Source organism: Protopterus annectens, chromosome 16.part0 (genome assembly GCF_019279795.1).
Source record: "Protopterus annectens isolate FY-2018-M chromosome 16.part0, PAN1.0, whole genome shotgun sequence".
Lineage (NCBI taxonomy): Eukaryota > Metazoa > Chordata > Ceratodontiformes > Protopteridae > Protopterus > Protopterus annectens.
Genome location: NC_056750.1, coordinates 383,251,309 through 383,266,411, shown reverse-complemented (window position 1 = coordinate 383,266,411; position 15,103 = coordinate 383,251,309). Strand labels below are relative to the sequence as shown.

General features: G+C 33.9%; 1 protein-coding gene across 1 annotated transcript in view; it reads right to left on the bottom strand.

Annotated features, from left to right (window-relative positions):
• The window catches only part of C5 (complement C5), a 1,726,304-nt gene that overhangs the window by 1,032,015 nt on the left and 679,186 nt on the right, over positions 1–15,103 (bottom strand). The window lies entirely within an intron of this gene.

Below are 15,103 nucleotides of genomic sequence, written 5' to 3'. Positions count from 1 at the left end.
CAATGGATAGCCAGTTGGCTCACTGTAAGACACAGAAAGTTAGGATAGTGAAATCAACATCCACAAGGAGACCAGATGCTAGTACTCCCACAGGGATTAGTGCTAGGGATTCTCCTTTTTGATATCTACTTCAATGAAGTTAAGACAAATGTCAAAGCCTCTGGCTGATCAAGTCAGAGACAACTGCAAACTAGGCATGGCCACTGAATCCCCTAAAGACACAGATACCCTTCAAGAGGTCCTGACACAGAGAAACAACTGGTACCAGATTTATGGACTAAACTCAATGTGAAAAAATGCATGAAAGTACCCTTTTGAAAGACAGCCACCCCAGGAAATTACTACATTGATAAACCCCTAAAAGTAGACCCAGTGTTCAGAGATCTGGGAGCACACATTGTCAGTAATTGACATTTGACCTCCACATATCGACTGTGGTGAGAAAAACATTTTGCATTGTATAAATTATAAGTAAGGGCATGACATCCAGGTCTAAGGAGGTCATACCCTTATAAGTAAGGGTATGACATCCTGGTCCAGGGAGGTCATTGATTCTGCTGTACTTTGCTCTCATAGACCAGTCATTGAGCAAGCCCTTTGGCATGTACTTGACCAGGCAATTGCAACAGCTGTGAGACCACAGAATTTCTTAAAAAAAGAATGCAGAAAGTAAATAAGCCCTATGTGAATCATCTTAAAGCCCTGTCCCTGTACTCTGTCTCCATCAGACTGCTGAGCAGCGATCTATGCCTAGCCTAAAAGGCATCCTCTGATCCTTCACTGATAGATTTTTTTTGCACATCCATAAAATACATAGCATCAGAAATACCCATTCTAAGGACCTAAACCTCATCTATGACATAAACAGGATATGTTGGAGGGACAGGTATGTGTCTCAAAAATTGTGCCTTCTTTAGAAAAGGCATCATTCATTTATCATTCATCTTCGTGAAGAAAAATCTCTAACCTTATTCAAATGTAACTTTGACCAATGGATGGGAAATTAGAAATTTAATCCCAGATTGGCATATGTGTCCCTAATTCATAAGGAGCAGCCTGTGAATGCTTGATGGGTACCGAAAAAGTCCTTAGGGTACTGATACATCAATACACGTTGGATAAAAAACTTTATAGAAACGCAAAGCTTTCGGGTAGAACCCTTTCTCAATACTGAATACATCCAAGTAAAAAAGCAAGTGCTTATATACAAGCCCAAAAACACATGACCGCAGCCAAAGTCATGTGACATACTTTACAAAATACATTGTATCAATACATAAAATAGCTATATATAGAAACATATAGATCCTAAAAAAATACCCTTATATAAACCTTATAAGTATAAAAGAAAAATACATTATTAAAAAATTCTAAGGTATGTATATATGTCAATAACAAAAACTATAATATATTATTTCACATTACGTTGTAATCTTGTGAGAATAGGCTTAATGCTAACAGTATTATTAACGCCTGGATCATGATCGGCTCTTAATCGAATGATCCACTGATATTCCTTCATTTCAAGGTAATTATTGATATCACCCCCCCCCCCCGAAGTAAAGGTGTCACTGAATCTATGACTCTAAATTTAAAGCCATGTGAATCTCCATGCAATTGTATATGTTTAAACAAGGCATTGTTGGCATATTGCCTTCTTATTTCTGACTTATGCTCAATGATTCTATCTTTGAGCCTGCGTGTCATTTTACCAACATAATAGGACTGACAGTCAATGCATGTTGCCAAATACACCACATTAATTGAATTACAATTAGCTTTAATATTAAATTTATACATGTATTTAGTGTATGGGTGGATATATGTGGCGGAAGCTTTAGTATCAATCAAATCCACACAACATGAACAATTATGGCACTTATAAGTTCCATAACAAGAGATCTGATATAAAGAATTGTCCAGTTCTAAAACAGGAGGGCGAAAATCCTTATAGCATAACAAACTTTTAAGATTTTTCATATTTCTATAACTAAAAAATGGTTTGTTAGCTAATATTTTGGAAACATCAGGGGACGCCATTAAAACAGGCCAATACTTATAAATTACCCTTTTGACTAAAGCAATCTTGTTAGCAAAGGTAGAGACATATCTGATTACATTACCTGCATTAACATTTTGTACTATAGCAGTTTGAGTCTCATTTTGTACATTATAAGTGTTCCTAAAGTATGGTAAGTACAAACTACACCTATTACATACAACCAAATCCATAAGCTGCCTCAATATAGCAGTATCATAGCCACAACCAATGAATTCATGGTAAATTTCCAACAATTGCATATTAAATAAATCATCCCTAGTATTAAGACGACTGGCCCTAATAAACTGGGACTTAACTACACCCCGAAAAACATGCTGAGCATGCATACTATTCGCATGTATATATCTCCCAATATGTGTCTGCTTCTTATAGATAGTGGTATTAAGAAGCCCATCATTTACAAAGACTTTAACGTCCAAGAATATAGCTTCGTTCTTAGATATAGTTGATTTAAATTTTAAAAATGTAGTAGTTGAATTTAGATAAGAAATAAATTGCTGTAAATCAATATTATTGCCCTTCCAAATCAAAAAACAATCATCAACAAAACATTGATAAAACATAATTCGTGGATCCAAAAAATCATGCCCATCATGTATATGTTGTAATTCCCACTGATACAATACCAAGTTGGCGTATGTATTGGCCACGGGAGTACCCATGGCCACCCCATTAATCTGTAAATATGTTTTTTGGTCAAAAATAAAAATGTCATTACGTAATACAAGATCCAAAAGAAAACAAATATTTTGTACAGAATCAGTTGTTAGAGATTTATCATTTGTTAAAAATTCTCTAATGGATTCAACACCATACATATTGGGAATTACAGTAAACAGCGAAACAATATCTAATGTTACGAACCAATATTCATCTGTGTTATACATATTAGTGTTTTGGAAATACCAGGCAGACAGTTTAGTCAAAAAATCACATGTGTCCTTCAGCACAAAATTACACTTATCCAAAAAAGGAAAGTTGTTTCTGAAGATACACTGAAATGGGCTCAGTGACCCACCCATTACCAGAGACAATAGGTCTCATTGGGGGGGGTCTACCATACACTTGTGTATTTTAGGGAGTCCATACAATTGTGGAACAACAGGACAAGGTACAGAAAAGAAATGAAACAAATCTAAATCAAGATTATTGTTAAATTGTAAATCATAAATACAAAGATTTACATTGGTAATGTGGCTTTTAATATCCTGAAAGGTAATTTCTTTAAAAGCTAATGGATCTGCCAGCAACTTTTTCACTAATATAATGTAATGAGCCCTATCCATAACGACAATGGCCCCACCCTTGTCAGCCTGCTTCATGATAATGTTAGCATTACATCTTAGACAATTTAAAGCTAAATATTCATCATGGCTTAAGTTATAACACATACGACTCTCATAATTATTAAAACATGCTCTAAATTCAGCCTCGCATAAATCATGGAAGGCTACAGTAATAGGCACGTTTACAGGAATAAATGTGCTACGCTTTTTACAAATGCTAGTAAACTCATTGTCAGTGTTAAAGATCAATTTTAAATTCAGAGTTCTCAAGAACATTTTAAGGTCAGTTATAATAGTGACCAAGTCCAAAGACCCAACAGGAATAAAGTTCAAAATATTAGATAGAAGAGATATATGGGATTCATTAAGTATGAAAGAAGAGAGGTTTAAAATACCTCTTAATATTTGCATACGCTCTTGCCCTGTCTCACAGGGCTCTCGTTCTTCCGCTTCACTGAGCGCATTGCTTGTCTTGTGAGAGAAGAGTCCCTTATTGTTTGATTTTCCTGTATGTGTTCCGGCTTGTCCAGCTGGAAACACTTTTCCACGAAGTTTAAAGTAGACTGATGCGTCTTCTTCACTGATGATTGAGCATCTCCATTCAAAGCAGGAACGTTGGCTGGGGCATCGCTGATACACGTCACTGTAGCGCCTTGCGTATTAGGCGTGGCTACAGTTTCTGAAGCAGTTAAAGCAATATTTGGCAATTGCAAATTTCCAGTGCCAGAATTTAAACTCGGGTTAGACACCTCAAATGTATCTAAAGCCCTAATAGACGTATTGTCACATGAATTATGGTTAGGAACATTAGTTACTACATTCTTTGGTGCACTCCTGGGCCAAGAGAATATATGGCCCAAACGGAAATCATTAATATCCCTTGATAATTTCCGTTTTTTAGCAACCTCCAGTTTATCATCGAGCTCACTTAATTTATCAAGTAATGATTGGTACGTGGAAGACATATCACTAACACAGGACATTAATTTTATCTCATCATCCAGTTTAGTGATTTCATTTTTTAATTCATGTTCAACAGTACCAAAATACTCATTTATCAATGCCATATAGTCCAGACTAAGCTTCAGGTTAAACTGCTGCCAACGCTTTAGTAGCTCAGGATAAACATTGCCATATGATGGCCTCTTCAGAATTCTGAGTCCCCGTGGCACAATGCCCATTTTAAGATAGGCACAAAACCTAAATCTCTGCCATTGGAAACGTTTAAACGAACTAACTTTTCGCTCAAGTAAAACAAGCTTATAATTAAATGCAGCAATATCACCTTTGAGTGAAGATGCATTATCCAAGTTGACTTGTAGTTCATTGTCAGAGACAGTTGCAGGAACAAAGTCCATTAGAGGATTCACCTCTTGTGTTAGCAGCGAATGTAATGATTCCATAATAGGCAACAGGCTGCGAGAGTCAGGCTAGAAAACAGTGTTACGCAACGAACCAGCAGCAATGGACTAGCAAAACAACGTAGGTAGTTGAAAGAATCCAAAAAAACACAATACATTTGAATAAAAAACTTTATAGAAACGCAAAGCTTTCGGGTAGAACCCTTTCTCAATACTGAATACATCCAAGTAAAAAAGCAAGTGCTTATATACAAGCCCAAAAACACATGACCGCAGCCAAAGTCATGTGACATACTTTACAAAATACATTGTATCAATACATAAAATACATATATAGAAACATATAGATCCTAAAAAAATACCCTTATATAAACCTTATAAGTATAAAAGAAAAATACATTATTAAAAAATTCTAAGGTATGTATATATGTCAATAACAAAAACTATAATATATTATTTCACATTACGTTGTAATCTTGTGAGAATAGGCTTAATGCTAACAGTATTATTAACGCCTGGATCATGATCGGCTCTTAATCGAATGATCCACTGATATTCCTTCATTTCAAGATAATTATTGATATCACCCCCCCGAAGTAAAGGTGTCACTGAATCTATGACTCTAAATTTAAAGCCATGTGAATCTCCATGCAATTGTATATGTTTAAACAAGGCATTGTTGGCATATTGCCTTCTTATTTCTGACTTATGCTCAATGATTCTATCCTTGAGCCTGCGTGTCGTTTTACCAACATAATAGGACTGACAGGCAACGCACGTTGCCAAATACACCACATTAATTGAATTACAATTAGCTTTAATATTAAATTTATACATGTATTTAGTGTATGGGTGGATATATGTGGCAGAAGCTTTAGTATCAATCAAATCCACACAACATGAACAATTATGGCACTTATAAGTTCCATAACAAGAGATCTGATATAAAGAATTGTCCAGTTCTAAAACAGGCATTTGACCAGGCCAATACTAAAAATTACCTTCTTGTTTAAAGCTTGATAAAAAGTATACCCTGATTACATTCCAGCATTAACATTTTTGAATATATTTTTTGTATTAGTATTTTTTAACATATATTTTGAGTCTAAATTTTTGTATATTATAAGTAACCAGTAAGGGGCTATACAAACAGTATATAAAATACAATCCAATATATGCCAAACTAAATCCATAGTAGCCAACCAATAATTTCTCAAAGTCATCAACTATTGTTAAATAATAAATCATCCAGTATTATTAAATAAGTCAATACTAAACTGGGACTAACACAACCCCAAAACATGCTGAGCATGCAGCATACTAAACAGTGTATATTCCCAATATGTCTGCTTCTTATTAGTAGTGATATGCACATTTTCATAGATATTGGTACTTTAGCAAATCAAGAATATGGCTTAGTTAGATATATATAATGATTTAAATTTAAAAAAAAGTTTTAATTAATTTTAAAAAAATGGTAATTGAATTTAGATTATTGCCTTGCCTCCAAATCAAAAAAAATAATCATCAACAAAACATAAAAAACGGATCCAAATGGATCCAAAAAATCATATATGTTGTAATATCCGTGTAATTCCACTGATCATGACAATGTTGCGTATATACTGATAATGGTAAGTACAATGCCGCAGCCATTAATCTGTAAATATGGTTTAACAAAAAAAACAAAAAATGCTATTACTTAAAACAAAATCAAATATTTTGTACAGAATCAGTTGTTAAGATTTATCATTTGTTTTATTGAGAATTTGGATTTAACATTATTTCAATACATTACATTAAAAAAACAGAAAAACAGGTAACATATACAATACAATAAAACATATTCATAGTTCATAATAGTGTTTAATATATATCATTCAGTTTAAAAATATCAAAGTCAAAAATCAGTCAAAGCCTCACTGAAAAATCACAAAAAAGCAAAAGTTTACAAACAGACAAAGGAAATGACTGTTTCTGAGTGACACCCTACCACCTCATGACTCCACTTAGGGGTCCAGATGGGGTCTGTATTTTAGGCTTAATTACATTTTTTGTGGAACACAAGGACAAACAGAGAAAACACAAAAACAAAAAAAAATGAAACAAATCTAAATCAAGATTATTAAAATACAAGATTTTACATACAAAGATAGTTTTTAATATCCTGAAAGGTAATTTCTTTAAAGGTAATTGGTAAAGCAGCTTAACTAATACTAACAATAATATTAATGAATCCCATCATAACAAATAACGGCTCCCACCTCCAGCCCTCTGAAAGCTTTTTAATATATTTTACACATTTTAGACAAAACAAAGCCAATTCATTATCATTTATTATTACACATAATAACATTTTATTGGCTAAAACATAATTAAATTCAGCCCCATATAAATCATGAGCTAGGTTAGTAAATAGTAATAGCTGATAGGAATATTCGCATACGCTTTTACAAATGCTAGTAAAAATCATTGTTAGTGTTTAAATTTCAATTTTAATAAGTTCAAGAACATTTTAAGTCAAGTATGAATAAGTCCAAAGACCAAGACAACAAATAAAAAGTCAAACCCTTGAAGAGGAAGAGAGATATATAGGGGATTCATTAAGTGAAAAAAGAGAGGTTTACCTCTTTATTATTTTGTCACCTCTCCCCCTGGCTCACAGGTTCTTCTTCCGCTTCGGCAAGAAGCATTTCTTGTCTTTGGAGAGAAAGAGTCCTTATTTTTTTGATTTTTCCTGTGTTCCGGCTTGACCTATTGTCTCTGGTAATGGGTCACTGAGCCCATTTCAGTGTATCTTCAGAAACAACTGTTTCCTTTTTTGGAGAAGTGTAATTTTGTGCTGAAGGACACGTGATTTTTTGACTAAACTGTCTGCCTGGTATTTCCAAAACACTAATATGTATAACACAGATGAATATTGGTTCGTAACATTAGATATTGTTTCGCTGTTTACTGTAATTCCCAATATGTATGGTGTTGAATCCATTAGAGAATTTTTAACAAATGATGAATCTCTAACAACTGATTCTGTACAAAATATTTGTTTTATTTTGGATCTTGTATTAAGTAATAACATTTTTATTTTTGACCAAAAACCATATTTACAGATTAATGGCGTGGCCATGGGTACTCCCGTGGCCAATACATACGCCAACTTGGTATTGTATCAGTGGGAATTACAACATATACATGATGGGCATGATTTTTTGGATCCACGAATTATGTTTTATCAACGTTTTGTTGATGATTGTTTTTTGATTTGGAAGGGCAATAATATTGATTTACAGCAATTTATTTCTTATCTAAATTCAACTACTACATTTTTAAAATTTAAATCAACTATATCTAAGAACGAAGCTATATTCTTGGACGTTAAAGTCTTCGTAAATGATGGGCTTCTTAATACCACTATCTATAAGAAGCAGACACATATTGGGAGATATATACATGCGAGTAGTATGCATGCTCAGCATGTTTTTCGGGGTGTAGTTAAGTCCCAGTTTATTAGGGCCAGTCGGCTTAATACTAGGGATGACTTATTTAATATGCAATTGTTGGAAATTTACCAAGAATTCATTGGTTGTGGCTATGATACTGCTATATTGAGGCAGCTTATGGATTTGGTTGTATGTAATAGGTGTAGTTTGTACTTACCATACTTTAGGAACACTTATAATGTACAAAATGAGACTCAAACTGCTATAGTACAAAATGTTAATGCAGGTAATGTAATCAGGTATGTCTCTACCTTTGCTAACAAGATTGCTTTAGTCAAACGGGTAATTTATAAGTATTGGCCTGTTTTAATGGCGTCCCCTGATGTTTCCAAAATATTAGCTAACAAACCATTTTTTAGTTATAGAAATATGAAAAATCTTAAAAGTTTGTTATGCTATAAGGATTTTCGCCCTCCTGTTTTAGAACTGGACAATTCTTTATATCAGATCTCTTGTTATGGAACTTATAAGTGCCATAATTGTTCATGTTGTGTGGATTTGATTGATACTAAAGCTTCCGCCACATATATCCACCCATACACTAAATACATGTATAAATTTAATATTAAAGCTAATTGTAATTCAATTAATGTGGTGTATTTGGCAACGTGCGTTGTCTGTCAGTCCTATTATGTTGGTAAAACAACACGCAGGCTCAAAGATAGAATCATTGAGCATAAGTCAGAAATAAGAAGGCAATATGCCAACAATGCCTTGTTTAAACATATACAATTGCATGGAGATTCACATGGCTTTAAATTTAGAGTCATAGATTCAGTGACACCTTTACTTCGGGGGGGTGATATCAATAATTATCTTGAAATGAAGGAATATCAGTGGATCATTCGATTAAGAGAAGATCATGATCCAGGCGTTAATAATACTGTTAGCATTAAGCCTATTCTCACAAGATTACAACGTAATGTGAAATAATATATTATAGTTTTTGTTATTCACATATATACATACCTTAGAATTTTTTAATAATGTATTTTTCTTTTATACTTATAAGGTTTATATAAGGGTATTTTTTTAGGATCTATATGTTTCTATATATATATTTTATGTATTGATACAATGTATTTTGTAAAGTATGTCACATGACTTTGGCTGCAGTCATGTGTTTTTGGACTTGTATATAAGCACTTGCTTTTTTACTTGGATGTATTCAGTATTGAGAAAGGGTTCTACCCGAAAGCTTTGCGTTTCTATAAAGTTTTTTATCCAACGTGTATTGTGTTTTTTTGGATTCTTTCAGCTACCTACGTTGTTTTGGTACTGATACATCAGCAATATTTTGGTAAATTTTGGGTAATCTTGACTAAGCTTAAAATGACTCTTGGGCTGTTAGCCTAGTTACCACCTATTAACCTGTGAGAGATCTGGATGGGGATATAACACCTTTACTGCTTTATGTTCTGGATATTTGTTTGGGTGATGAAGTATGATTTGGGACAGTTTAAGATGACTGAGCTTTTGACAGTTGTGAAATTCCAGCTAGTTTAGATGGTTAAGTGCTAGGTAGTGATGGAATATACATGGAACATACATTGCAAATGTTTCTATTTTATTATAACATTGTTCCACATTTGTTAAAAGGGGTGAGTTGATATTTATGAGTAGAAGAGAGTCATAGGATATAATTGGCAATAGGTATGAAAGGGCAGTAGTCTTTCTAAATTGCAAGTTGAGGCAGGGTAGAGGAGACCTAGCTTATATGGTTCTTTTTGAAAGCATTTAGGATGTCTAGGTCAAATGTTAGACCATCATCTATGGCGGCCCCAAGTAATTTAGTATCTGTGATAACCTGAAGTTTGGTGTTATGTGTGGATGATATAATAAAGGTAATTTTGTGATGAGAGCATTGTTTTGGGAGAAAAAGCAGAATTTTTGTTTTGTTTTTGGTTCAGCAGAAGATTAGTTTGTTTCAGAAAAGATTCAGTAGAGGAGTATGATGGTTATACAATATCTTGTAGTGAAGGTATGTTTAGAGCTGAGTAGATTAGAGCAGAGTCATCTGCTTACTGAACCAGAAGCTTTGTCTCATTGGTTGAATGGGTTTGGATGAGTTATGGAATTTATGGAGGTTATTTATAAAGGACACTGAAGGATACCTTTGGTTATGGGTAGCTAGGATGAGTAGCATGTTTGCATTTTGACACATTGTGTCTTATTTAAGAAATAGTTGTTAAGCCATGTTAGAGTAGAGGTGGAGAAACCAAGGGAGTAATGTTGGCAGTTGTCTAGTATGGCAGACTGTATCAAATGTGTTTGACAGATCCAGGAATATGGAAGATACTAGTTTATCTTCATTCTTAAGTTGATTTATTGTTGTAGAAGGAGAGAAGAGCTGTAATGGTGATATGCAAAAGGAGAAAACTATGTTGGGTGGGAGAGAGTAGGTCATTATCTAGGAAATGCATTCGCAGTTGGGAATGTATACATAAGGTAATATGGCTATTGGTCAATAGTATGATTATTCTAATGATTTTATTCATTTATGTAGTGGGATGAAATGCATTTTCTTCCATATTTCGAGTATATATGATTCTAATATGAACCAGGTGAATAGTATCAATATGGGGTAGGCTCTGGCATCTGTGGCAGATTTTAAGAATTCAGTAGGAAACTGGCCATCTGCTAATGTAGATTTCTGTTGTGATAGCTTGTTTTGAACCTTTTTAGGTGGGAACGGTTGATGAGAAAAAAGCTGAGGTACTATTCTGATTGAACTGAAGGGTATCTAATGGGTCAAATGAAATATGCCTTAGTGCTGCAAATTTTACTTGTTTGAAGTGGGAATTGAATCATTCAGCAATTATTTGGTTTGTTTCATATAGCAGAGGATTTGGCTGTGTAGTTTTCCAGATTTCAGGAGTTTGTTTATGGCTGCTCAATGACCTGTTGGATTAGAATGGTTATTATTTTTGGAGATGGGTGAAGAAAGTTTTTTGTTGGTTTGAATGAGTTACTTGGAAAGACTTTTCAGCTGTCTACATGCCTGGTGGGAGTTTTAGTTTTGACTTTATACCATTGCTTCCATATGTTATCTCTTTCTTGATTTAGCTGTTTGGTATTTCTAGTAAGTGAAGGGGTTGGATTAGTTTGGACATATTTTTCTTAGTAGAGCCTGACTACCTTTAAACTGATAGTAAAAACTATTTTTCCAACTGTGTGATCTAGAGATAATGTTTTTAAGGAAGAAAGGTTGTTTTGCACAAGTGTAGAGGTAATGAAGGTTAAACTAGAATTTGTGAGGTTTTGAACTAGGTTGCATGAGATACTTTTATTCCTTTTGGTACATTATTGAATGGCAAATATGGGATTATGATCACTTAGGGAGCACGGAAGTGAGCCTGTAGCTGAGATTTTGTCAGGGCATTGCTTAATATCTAGTTAAGTACTGTATTTTTATTAGTCTTTTTATTGAATCTGGTGGGGAAAGTAATAAATTGAGTAAGTTATGCAGATGGATGAGATTAGAACCTTCATTTTGAGTAGTACATTTTTTGTTAATATCACCAATTATCATAGTTTCTCAGGTGATATTATTCATAGTCCATGACATTGTATCTACATTTATGGAGGAATTGTTATTTGGTGGGATAAAGATAACAATTACACACAGTGACCTCTTTGTGTTAAGCTTTAATAAGGTAAAATTTCAGTTTTGTTAAATTTGGGCACTGTATAAGGGTAAATATAGAGATGTAAGATTTTGGAATAAATAATAGCTACTTCACCACCTCTTTTGTTTAATTTATCAGAACTGATAATATTGCAGCCCTGTGGCAGAAATTCTTCATATTTAATGGAGAATTTTAACCAGGGTTTGGTAAGGGATAAAAATATTTTTTTGAGGAGACCCATGCCTGTAGTCCTTTATTGGAGACACTACAAATATTCAGGTTAAAGAGCTTGAGACCTGAGGACATAGTGGTTGTGTTGACTGGTTTTGAGTTATTTGGTGACACAGGAATGTGAATATTGAGTGACCCGAGGTTTGAGCGTATATGTCCACAGAGATACAAGAGTAAAGTACTGATAAGTGTCAAAGGGTAGCATGTGTGTTTAATTTTGTTTATAATTACATATTCTTTTAAGATGCAAGTATGAAGAAGTGAAAGGCAAAAGGTAAGTTTGATTTGTTTGTAGGTGTCTATATTACATAATCGAACTTTTAAAAGTACGAACATCATATGGTCAACACCATATGATCAAACTTTTAAAAGTTCAAAAATGTAATAAAAAAATAAATAAACCAAAGAAAAAGAACTACCTGAATGGTTTAAGAAGGGGGCAAGCCCCTCTGCACCCCCCATACGCCCGCTCTTTAAATATACCAACTCCGAGATTGCACTACAGTGCAGAAAAGGGAAATCTTCCCATTCCACACTGTATGGAGATCTCCGTTGAAACATTCAAACTTTTAAAAGTTCGATCATATGGTATTGACCATATGATATTCAAACTTTTAAGAGTTCGACAATGTGATATAGACCCATTTGTAGCTATTGTTTTGTAATCATAGGTGTTTCAATTATTTGAAGTCAGTTAGTTTACAGTAATAATCTGATGGGGATATAGAAATATGTTTCAGGTTAGCAGGGCACAACTGGGCTTGTTTGCAATGATATTATTTGGTGGAAAGTAGTTAAGATTTGACAGTAGAAGCAGTAGTGAATTTAGGATAAGATAGAGGAGAAGCAAGGATTTGGCATGAGAGGTGCAACTGACTGGTGGAGGATATTGAGAGATGCAGTTTATGAGGTATTTCATAATGATAAATGTTAGAGGGTGTTGTCATTGACTGAGTTTCTTGCCGATTGAATGACTGACAGTGATGGATGTTAGTATAAGTGGCTATTAGTGTATAAATGTAATGATATGGGGATGGCAGCTGTGAATATCATGGCTAAGCAGAGTGAAGCTAGCTACCAAAACAAAAAAACAACCTCAAGCCAGTACTCCAACTGGAATCAGTTATAGGACCACAAACAGTAAGTAGATGGTTTGCAACAGACAAATTAACTCAATCATGTATGTTTAAACTATCATTTAGTCAGCATAAAGATCATTAAAGAAAGGCATATCTTTTGTGTTTGGGAATTAATTTGCAAATTATGAATCATAATCCCTTTTTTATAGCTTTTAGAAGTCATACTGTAAAGCTCTCATAACAGCCATTCAAAATGGCATAATCAGTATAAGCCAGAATCTGAACTCTAACTTAACATCTTTCATTGTATTCATTATAGTTAAAAAGGAACCCAAGATGGTTCTTTGAACCCCCCAACACACACACACACACACACACACACACACACAAAAGTGGCAAACAGTGAACACCTGTTGACATACTTTAGTGCAATATTCATTTATGGTTTGAAAAATATGAAAAAACAGAATTTGGTAGCATCCCTTCCAATGCCTAAAATAACCAAACTTCTGAGAATGCCCTTGTGACAACTCTGTCAGATGCTTTTGGCCAATCTACAAACAGTTCCAGACCATGTTTGGATGTGTGATGAGTACAATATATCCATCCTTTAAGAATAACCTTAGCAGTAAGCATGACATTTTTTCTTAACAATACTCATATTTCGTATGATATCAGAGAGGAAAATATCTTCACAAATGATAAAATATTTGCAGCATTGAAAAATTATATTTGCTTTTAGGAGGTTATATGTTTAGAAATCCAGAAGTATAATTGGTAGTCAGAAAATGGCTCAACTGAAACCATCGGGCATTCTTTGCTCATGGTAGTTTAACAGAAAGCAGAACATGTTGCATCCAGCAATTCAGCTTGGTCCTCACCATAAAAAGGATAGCTGGGAAGACTGACAATGTACATTGTACCATACACCTGCATGTCATTGAAGAGGAAGCCTTAAAGGTATTTAATGCTTTTAATTTTCATGGGGTGGGGGGATAAAATAGCAGTACAGAAAATTGTAGCAATTACTCTAAGCCTATTAAGATTTGCCACTTAACTGCTGTTTGACTGAATAAGGGCACAAAGCCTAAACCCCAAGAGACTGTAAATTATTATATTACTGATATAAAGGATTCAGCCAATGATTATGAATTTATTGAGTCACATGATTCATTATTAAGAGGCTGGATAGTTTCTGGTATAAAAGTAATGGAGCAAAGCGTAAGGCTGCTGACAGAATTGAACCTGACCTTATCAGTAATTTGGCTATATGCCAAACCAGTGAAATTATTAATACAAATTTAAAATAGATATGGTAGCGCATAAGGTAAAAATTAGTCAAATATAAAAGTAAGTATAATAATGCGGTAGTGTTTTGCAGTAGTATGGAGTATGAAAAAGGGCCCTGTAAAATCGATTGTAGCTTCAGTAGAAACATGGCTATAAAGTGCAGAGAAGACACACTGCATTTGAAATTAAAACTTCATGTAGTAGGGGTGGCTACACACATGACAGGAAGCATTGCCTGTATTTATTGCATTTTGTAGTATCTTTGCTTAAAAATATGTAAAATGTTTAAAAGAATTTGCATGTGATTGCAAAAGGTAAATGAAGATGCATCATGAAGAGACATATTGACACAGATCCACGTAGCACACACACAATGTGTTTTGGTGCATTTGTGTGCATGTATATGTGTGTGTGTACATATATATATATATATATATATATATATATATATATATATCAATATACTTACAGCTATCAATGAATGCAGTAATTAGTTTTTGCAGTGTTTACCTCAGTAGTAAAGCATAAAAGATTTCTGCTTGGTCATTTAGTACTTGAATGGAAAGTGATTAATGATTTTTGACACGCAGAGCTCAATGTACAACAGAAAATAACATAAATATTTGTTTTACCTTTACTGCCTAAGCATTAAGGTACAAATATAG